This window comes from Balearica regulorum, chromosome 1 (assembly GCF_011004875.1).
Source record: "Balearica regulorum gibbericeps isolate bBalReg1 chromosome 1, bBalReg1.pri, whole genome shotgun sequence".
In the NCBI taxonomy this organism is placed as follows: Eukaryota; Metazoa; Chordata; class Aves; order Gruiformes; family Gruidae; genus Balearica; species Balearica regulorum.
This window is the reverse complement of record NC_046184.1, coordinates 208,491,925-208,501,686: the sequence shown is the minus strand read 5'-3', so window position 1 is coordinate 208,501,686 and position 9,762 is coordinate 208,491,925.

Here is a 9,762-nt window from a genome sequence, read left to right as displayed (position 1 = left end):
CCCCTGTTATTCTTCTACTCTCTCGCTTCGTGTTTAATACATCATTGCCCATCTTGGCCACTAAGTCTAGGTGTTGTAAAGAACAATATGGGAACCACATCTGATGGGAACAGCATCAAGATCCCTCTTTGCAAATAACCTGAACTGCCAGCTGAAACTGAGCTGCCAGTTGAAATTGTTGCCTTAGATTTAAGAGGATAAAAATTAGAGATGGAGAGGCTTCTCTGGAGATATTTCTTTTTAAATAATACATGTCTGTCTGTCTGGGTGGAGAGTGAAGTTTCTAGGCTCCTGGGGTGCACCCACCATTCGGACGCGCTGAGACAAACGGTACCTCACAGCTAGGACAGGAGTGAGCTCTGCTGAAGACCTGCCAAGAAGCTTTGGTAGAAGCAAAACCTCTGAAAAACTGCATTGCTGTTGAAAGCTGAAAGAAAGTGACTAAAGAATATTTTTGAGGACAGCTGAGCTGGTGAGATTACTCTTTTGATCCCACAGGGCCTCAAAACCCTGGAAACCAAGCAGTAAAGATCATAAGGAGCTGTGTGGGTAATAAAAATAGTAAAAATATTTGGGATGAGATTAGTGAAACCAGAGAGGCTTAAATGTATTTGCCTGGAAAGGAGGAGACTAAGTGAAGGGAGGATATTCAGATTATGAAGGTCATAGGGACTAAACAGTTTCTCCTCTCAACTACATAGCACAAAGACAGCACGACACAGGATTAAATGGCAGGATAGTCCATGTAGAAGAAACAGAGGGAATAAGTACTACATGCAGCCTGCAGCCTCCTGGAATTTACTGCCCCAGGAGATCATTAAGTCAAGCACTATGTTCAGATTTTCAAGCAGGTTGGATAAAATAGTCTTTAGTAATGATATTCACTGCCATACAAGCTGTTGTAATAAGATAGGCAACAAAAGCTTCTATTTCAAGCTGTAAACAAGTCGACACATGGTGGTCAGTAAAGGAATGTCCATCTACACCTACACCTTTTGTATTAATCCATAGTAGCTCAGATATTTTACTAGAGAATCTTACTTCATAGAGCTAGGTGTTCAACTTTTTCAGAAACATGATATGGATCTAGAAGGACCAATGGCTTAATGTGGCATGACAGTTTTTAGGAACCAGTGCATGATCTCTGTGGATGTAAGAAAAGCAGACAGTAGGAAGGCTTAGAGCTGAGAGACTTCTTCTATAAAACCTATAGTATAGTGCAGAAAAACAGAAGCAGGTTACAAGTGGGTGTAACTTCACTGAAGTCTATTGCCAGGTGCTGAGGATCTAACTTGTTATATTTCAAATACCATCGTGCATTTTTATTCCCAGTGTATTCTTTACCTGTCGAACATACATAATGGTGGGATACTTTATTTTGTAAATGTGACAATCAATGTCTTCTCCACGTTTTGTAGAGTATTAAAAGCAGGAGTTGGAGGCACCAGCATCACTGTCAGATTTCCCAACAAGTCAGTCAGCGATGGCAGGCACTCTCTATTGACATAGCTCAGCTTTTAGATTCATCCTCCACATGCAATATTGAAAATGTTTGTAGCATTTTCAGCAGGTGTGATATCACTACTCAGTCCCAGGTTATAATTAAAGCTCATTATTTATCTGCGAAAGGTGAAAGCAAAAATTAAAAATGATAGAAAAAAACCCCACCTATGCAAAACTCATCTTCTGAACTTCTAGTAAACTGGAAAACTTTTGGTAGACTCTCTTCACTAACAGGAGAATGCCTTTCCCATCAGAAAAGTTGCTTTTGGTTATTTTAGCAAGAGCCTAAGTGCTAACACAGTTAAAATGAGAGAATTAAGTTAATGGAAGAGCTTTGCTTCTCAAAGTTAGCTGATGAAAAATATTATAGTCTTTCTTGGAAAATACTATATAGATATTGGTCTAAGACAGAAATACAAATGCTGGGGTGCCTTGAAGAAGATTAATTGGAAAACCAGATATTTGAGTTTCATAGGAAAAAAATATGCTTCATGAAAGATACTTTTAAACTTTCCTAAAAACAAAAAAACCATTCACTTAGCTTTGCTATGGTTTATTTCTTTTTAAGGGAGCCACTGGCATATTTCTTTCAGACATCTTTTTATAGCTTTTTCTCCTTTCTCTCTGATTTGATTTTATTCTCAGGAAGGCAAATAAGAATTAGAAATCTGTTTTTAACAACTTGACAATTTTTTCTTTTTCTTTTGTTTTTCAATGTGAAATTAAGGAAAAATCAAAATTCTTTGTTACAATTCAAAGGATTAAAAAGTGAGTATGAAAATTTCAATCACTTTTGCAAAGCCTTTTTTTTTTGTGTGGGAGAAATATTTGTATGGGGATTTGCATGTCAGTTCTCCACAACACTTTCTGAGAAACATACCATCTTTCTCAGAAGCTGGAGTATCTGAAAATTAAGGATAATTCCAATCATTAGTTGTTTTGAGCAAGACACAATAAGCATACTCCCTAAATCACAATGTAGGAACTGCCAGCTCAGAATCAAAAGGAGATGTGAGCTACAATGCAGATGAGAACAATTTACCAATGTACTGATCTCACTAGAATTATTCTGAAGTAAAACAGCAATAAGGAATGAGTATTCTCTCTTTCTTCGAGTGAAGCTATTACCAGTAATGAGAGGTATAGCTTGGGGTCTTGTAGTCTAGTCTGACCATCTTGCAATTTAAGCAAACAACAGTTACAGCTGCTTTGATCAAGTTTCTTGAGAGGACCGAGTAATCAGCCAGAAGTAAAATCCGTTCACCCAGGGAAAACCACAGGCTCTTGTCCACTACTCCAGACCTAGGGAAGGAAGCATTTCACTCATAGAGGACTCTTCCTCTATTTTCTCATAGACTAAATCAAGAGAAACCTGCTTCGAATCCTCAGCAAAAGCTGAGATCTCCTTAAGTACATGAGCTGTGGATAGTAACCTTTGGATGATTCCCAGGACACACATCTTGCTTTCCTGCAGGATGGTCACAACTGCACCTCATTTAAACCTTTATATTCTCTGGCAGGAATTCCCAGGCAGGCATGGTAAAGGCTGCCAGGAGAATCTCAAATTCATTGCCAGTTTACACATTGACTTTATGAGTTCCCCAATGCTTTCTCATCACCCACAAACAAGTCAAAACTGAAATCAATTTAAGAAGTGAAAGCAAGGTGTAGTGCCCAGATCCATAACAGTATATTTCACTGTTAACTTTCAAAATGCTTCTACAGAGGGTCAGAATTATCAGCACCATTTTGCATATTGAGAAATTGAGGTATGAGGACATCAAGTAATTTGCCCAAAGTCATCTCATACAGAGAGCAATCTATCTCACATGTCCTGAGTCCTAGCCCAGTTCTAGTGAAATTAATACAGAAGGTCTCAGAGGTGGAGAAACATTCAGACGTGGAGTCCCAAGCTGTGAGTTAATAACAGGTGAGGGGGAAAGGAAGAAATAAAGGAAGGAAGGAAGGAAGGAAGGAAGGAAGGAAGGAAGGAAGGAAGGAAGGAAGGAAGGAAGGAAGGAAGGAAGGAAGGAAGGAAGGAAGGAAGGAAGGAAGGAAAGAAGGAAGGAAGGGAAAGAAAGAGAAAGAAAGAAAGAAAGAAAGAAAGAAAGAAAGAAAGAAAGAAAGAAAGAAAGAAAGAAAGAAAGAAAGAAAGAAAGAAAGAAAGAAAGAAAGAAAGAAAGAAAGAAAGAAAGAAAGAAAGAAAGAAAGAAAGAAAGAAAGAAAGAAAGAAAGAAAGAAAGAAAGAAAGAAAGAAAGAAAGAAAGAAAGAAAGAAAGAAAGAAAGAAAGAAAGAAAGAAAGACAGGCAAGACAGTAGCACTGAAGGAAACTTCCTAATATGCCAGGTACCTAATTTGTTAGCAACAAAAGGTCAAGATGCTTCCTCAGCCACTGAATTGAGACATTAGGCTCATCTCAGTATACTGATGCCATTGGCTACGAGCAACGTTTGACAGCAAATCAGCCAAGCTCCACTGATTTATAGCATAAACAAGGTTATACACCCATTCAGTGGTGATGTCCATTCACCTCCAGGCACACCCGCAAAATGGGTGTGTTGACAAGAGCAGCCAGCCATGGAGAGGCCATGGAAGGAGAGGAGGGAACTGCATCTGAATATTCAGATTTGATCCACTCTGCCAGTTAATCACCTGCAGTGACAAGCAAGAGTCCAAATCATTCAGAAAATGCCAGAAAGGATTAGTGGATACGGACACTGGCTTAGTCCAGTCATTGGCTTTACTAGTCTGGACCTTCTTCTCCACCATGGAGCAAATTATAGGACTGGTTTTCTGCCTCCCATCATTGCTTATGTATCCAGCTGGTGAATACTGTCTTCCCTTCCAAAACAGAAATAGAGAGACACCTGAGCAATGCTCAAACAGGCTGCTGCCCAGAACATCTGAGCCTTTCTCATGGTAAGCCCAAGGTAATAAACCCTTCTGGGTGATGGGACATACTCACAGCACCTTAAAACAACCCACTATTCTTCTTGCGCGGTTTTGCTGCAAATTCATTGCTGTGCTGTAAGGATGGGTCTCTGTGCTCTCAGGAGTCACTGAAGCATGGTACCATCACTTTTAAATGACAGTCAGTCGCCAAGGACAGCAGCTCCGGTGCTGGCACAATCTGCAGCGGAGCACTCTAGCACAGCATGCAGTGGGGGTTCTGGAACCGGGGAACCTTATGGAGAGCTGAGATGGCAGCCAGGAGCACCTGGGAGGGATCAGGAGCAATGGCGGCCAAGCCCCCCCCATGTATAAAAGAAGCCCTTATGGAGCGTGAGTGACCAGGAGCGCTGCCAACAGGGTGGGCAAACAGGGCATGGTGTACCAGCAAGGGCAAAGGAGTCCAGGAAGGCTAGACATTCTTCAGGAAGGAGATCTTAAAGGCGCAGGAGTAAGCTGTCCTCATGTGCCGAAAGACAGGCCAGCAGGGAAGAAGACTGACCTGGCTGAACAGAGAGCTTTGGCTGGAACTCAAAAAAAAAGGAGTGTTTATGACCTTTGGGAGAAGGGACAGGCAACTCAGGAGTACTACAAAGATGTCTTGAGGTTATGCAGGGAGAAAATTAGAAAGACCAAAGCCCAGCTGGAACTTACTTAATGTGGCTACTGCCGTAAAAGACAATAAAAAATGTTTCTATAAATACGTTAGCAACAAAAGGAGGGCTAAGGAGAATCTCCATCCTTTATTGGATGTGGGAGGAAAAATAGGGACAAAGGATGAGGAAAAGGCTGAGGTACTTAATGCCTTCTTTGCCTCAGTCCAGTCCTCAGTAAGACCAGCTGTTCTGAGGGTACCCAGCCCCCTGAGCTGGAAGACAGGGACGGGGAGCAGAATGAAGCCCCCATAATCCAAGGGGAAATGGTTAGTGACCTGCTCCACCACTGAGACACACACAAGTCTATGGGGCCAGGTGGGATCCACCCAAGGGTACTGAGGGAGCTGGTGGAGGTGCTCACCAAACCACTTTCCATCATTTATCAGCAGTCCTGACTAATCGGGGAGGTCCCGGTTGACTGGTGGTTAACAAATGCAACGCCCATCCACAAGAAGGGCTGGAAGGAGGATCCGGGGAACTACAGACTTGTCATTCTGACCTCAGTGCTGGGGAAGGTTATGGAGCAGATCATCTTGAGTGGCATCATGTGGCACGTACAGGACAACCAGGTTGGTCTCTTCTCCCAAGTAACAAGGGACAGTACAAGAGAAAATGGCCTCAAGTTGTACCAGGGGAGGTTTAGATTGGATATTAGGAAAAATTTCTTCACTGAAAGGGTTGTAAGTCACTGGAACAGGCTGCCCAGGGAAGTGGTTGAGTCATCATCCCTGGAGGTATTTAACAGATGTGTAGATGTGGCACTTAGGGACAGGGTTTACTGTGGACTTGGCAGTGCTAGGTTAATGGTTGGACTTGATGATCTTAAAGGTCTTTTCCAACCAAAATGATTCTATAATTCTATGATTGAGGACTAGGTAGCAGTTGTGCCAAAAATGATACTTCAGTCCTGATGGACACTAGGTTAAACATGAGTCAGGAGCATGACCTGGTAGCTGTGAAAGGTAGTAACACACTGGACTGTATTAATATTAGTGTTGTCAGTAGACTGAGGGAAGTAATGATTCTTCTTTTTTTCAGTACTCTCTACGCTGCATCCAGAATACTCCATCCATTTTTCAGCTCTCCAGTACAAGAAAGATGTTTCCAAACTGGAGGGAGTTCAGGGGAGGCCCCTAAGATGGTGGTGCTGGAGCACTTGTCCTGTGAGGACAAACTGGGGGAGCTGGGCTTGGTCAGCCTAGAGCTGAGAAGGCTTTGAGAGAACCTATCATTGGAAGAGGTTGCCCAGAGATGTTCCATCTTTGCAGGTTTTCAGGACCTGGCTGAACAAGGCCCTGAGCAGCCCACTACGTATTGAGAATAAGCTTGACCTAGAGACCTTCTAAAGTCTCTTCCAACCTGAATCAATTGTATGATTCTATTGAAAACAGTCACAAAATGATGGCCTAATGGGTGAGGCACTATGTGTATGATGACTGGGCTCAGCGGTCAGTTCTGCCATGCTTTCTTGTGTAACCACAGACAAGTTATCTAACAAAAGATCCTGAATGGCATTTGAGAATCTAACTCTTCTTGCCTTCCTCCCTTCAGGAGGAGTTAGGTGCCTATGTAAGAGTTAGAAACCTATGCACATTTGTGGAACTATTTGTTCCTTTCTCTAAAACTAACTTTGAAAGACAAAATACTCCAGAAGATCATTGTGATGATAAATTAATTGGTACTTTTATAACAGTGACAGAAAAAGTCAAAGGATTTTGATAATAACAGTAAAGTTCAATTAAGTGTTGCTATCCTGCAGGGTTCCTGAAGGATGAATAAATCATACATCCTATAATTAAAATGTAAAGAAAAGCCCCAGACCTTCCTTGTGTCTACATCACAGGTCACAGAGCATCAAGAAAATCAAAACACCCACTAGATTTTCCCTATTTTGAGTCAATCCCACCCACACCCAACCCTCTGTTTCAAGATACAGAAAAATTAGCAGTTTGTTGCTTGTTATCAGGAAGGCCTGATAATAATGACTCCAGGGCAAAAGAAAATAATCCCTGAATTACAGTTAAGACAGGCCAGCCAGCCCTTGAAAGCTGAGAAGATGACACATCAACCTCATGCTTGTTTGATAGGAAGAGAGAAAAACAGGTGATAAAGGGATGAAGCTGAGACCAGAAATGTGAAGTATACTCAGCATTTTGAACTTTAGGTTGAACCCAAGTTCCCAGTAGACACTGTTACAATTGTTGTATGTAGTTCTGAACCTTACTACCCTGGCTTAGCAATGTGTGCCTCTCATTTCACCACCAACAGCTAAGCCTTGGCACCTTGGGACAGAGCAGGCAGAAGAGAGTACTTAAGACATCATCTTCTCTGCAGACCCCAAAATGCCCCAAACCCTGCTGCTCTTCCCTGGCATCTCATGTGATTTCACAGTGAACATAAAAACTCTATGTGCTTTCTCGTTGCCAAGGGAACTTGATGTCTGAGTTATTTGTACCTAACACACTGGATTCTCCCTGAATATTTATAGACCTTAAAGAGGATCAATTTTTTTACACCGGAAATATGTTTCAGACAAGACAATTCTGGGCATGAGTCACATAGCTGATGTTCTACATCTATGTTTATTTATGTATTTGTTTTAAAACAAATCCTACAATTGCAGTCCCTTCAGTAAAAGGATTAACAGGTTTGGCAAAACGACAAGCCTTCACAGCAATTACAGAGAGGACTGGAGTTGCTAAAAGACCGAGAAAGTGTCCCAGTGTATCTTCTCCTTTTTAAATTAGGGCAAAGTTGCCCTAAATTAATCTTTAAAGTTCCTTGGCACAGATTAAGTTGTCCACCTCATTTATATGATTTTTCTAGCTGGATATTACTGGCATTGGTTCCTAAAGACAGGTCTCTGTATCTTTTATTTCTAGCTTTATCTGTTAGTAACACCTTTCCTACAGTGTTAGGTCCTTCCCTGACTCTTCACCAATGCTACTGTGATCCTTTCCATACATGGAAAAGCATTTACTAAGGAAGAGTCAGTAGCACATTCTCATTTTATGTCTTTTCTGCATTCCTTCAGATAAACCAAAGTTTGTTTTCAAATGCCTTGAGTTAAAAGCTTAAACATCCTCATCTCTTGTTAACAGCAAGCTGTAAGTGGTAGGTATTTCTGACTGAGACCAGATGTTTTTGAACACATCTGTGAAGAATCAGCATTTGTCTGAATTCTGCATGCACAACAATTTATTCCACAAAGCCATCTCAGCTGAATTTCCTAGAAGAGTAGCCTGTAAAACAGATGAACTCATATATCTTCTTAGGTGTGATGTCTTTTTTGGCAGGAGGAGCAGACTCTTCTCTAACAGCAAGGTAAGATACTGCTGGAACTCAAGGCTGGCTATTTTTCATTCCAATTCCAGTTACAGTAGTAAAAGCCTTCATTTTCTTAAGAGCCATGATAAAATAAAGGGGACCGTATTTTTATTTAGATCAATTTGTGCAATCTTAATTATGTTTAATTTTCTCATTTGATTTACTGCTTGTTCTTATATATTAACTTCAACATAAAAAATGCAAGACATAGGACAAAAAGAACAAAACATGGGAGCGTGTGGCTGAAATTTGATCAGGAAACTATATGTTAAAATGGGTTATCTTTCATACTACGTGGCAAAATGAAAAATATAAAGGCAGGACCATCAGCAGAGTTTTAGACAGCGAGTCATTCCGCAGACTGTATCACTTCATGTCTCTGTGCTTTATGATTGCAGAAGAAAGCTGGATATTAAGCAGCACAGGCAACTATGTCTAGAATTAAACTTCTTTCACACTTTCCATCATGAGACTGTTTCACTGTCTTCTAATTGCCAAATTTTAACACTACAGGCTTAAATCTCCATATTGAGGTTCTGCCACAGGTTAAATAATTTTGAATTTTTAACTAGAACGGTCAAGCTATATCCAAGTATATTTTCCCCATCCTTAAAAGAAAAAGAAAAGCATTTATCCTGTGACCACTTTGCTAAATTCTAGAACTTTTACTTAACGCATCAAGAACCTGAAATTTTGCAGGGAGGGGAGGGGAAAAGTCCCAATATCAGAGATACACCTTTTTCTTCTTCTACTTAAAATGAAAAGCAGGAAACAAACAAGCAAACTGCTCAAGAGCTTCTACCTCTGAAAAATTTCCAAATTGGATTTTATTTCACTTTGGCATTCTCCACAGATTGTGATTCCCCTGTTCCCACTGCTTCCAGCTTCTTCTTGCCATGAGATGTTCCACATGCTGGGCATGGCCCTCCTGCGGGAGCTCAGCAAGAGCTTTTCAAGCACTCATTTGTCTCCTCAGCAGCATGCCATTGTAACGTGATGTTTTCTAAGGGAAATTGAGGAACTGTGTATATATGTGTATATATATATTAAAAATGTTGGGACTGTGAATTCAAACACTTAAAAGTAAGGAGGTTGTAGAATTAGTGCTGCTTTTGCAAATCTTCATTCAACCACAATGTGTAACTGTATCATGGTAAGAAGGATTATTCAATCACGGTTTCCTGGGATATTATTTATCTCACTTCATGTTAACTGCCTAAAATATAGGTGTCAAGTTGAAACATATTGCTTTAATGGACAGCAAGAGACTGGCACCACCATGGGCAACTCATCCCTTACCATAACAAATGTCTAAGATATTTGAGT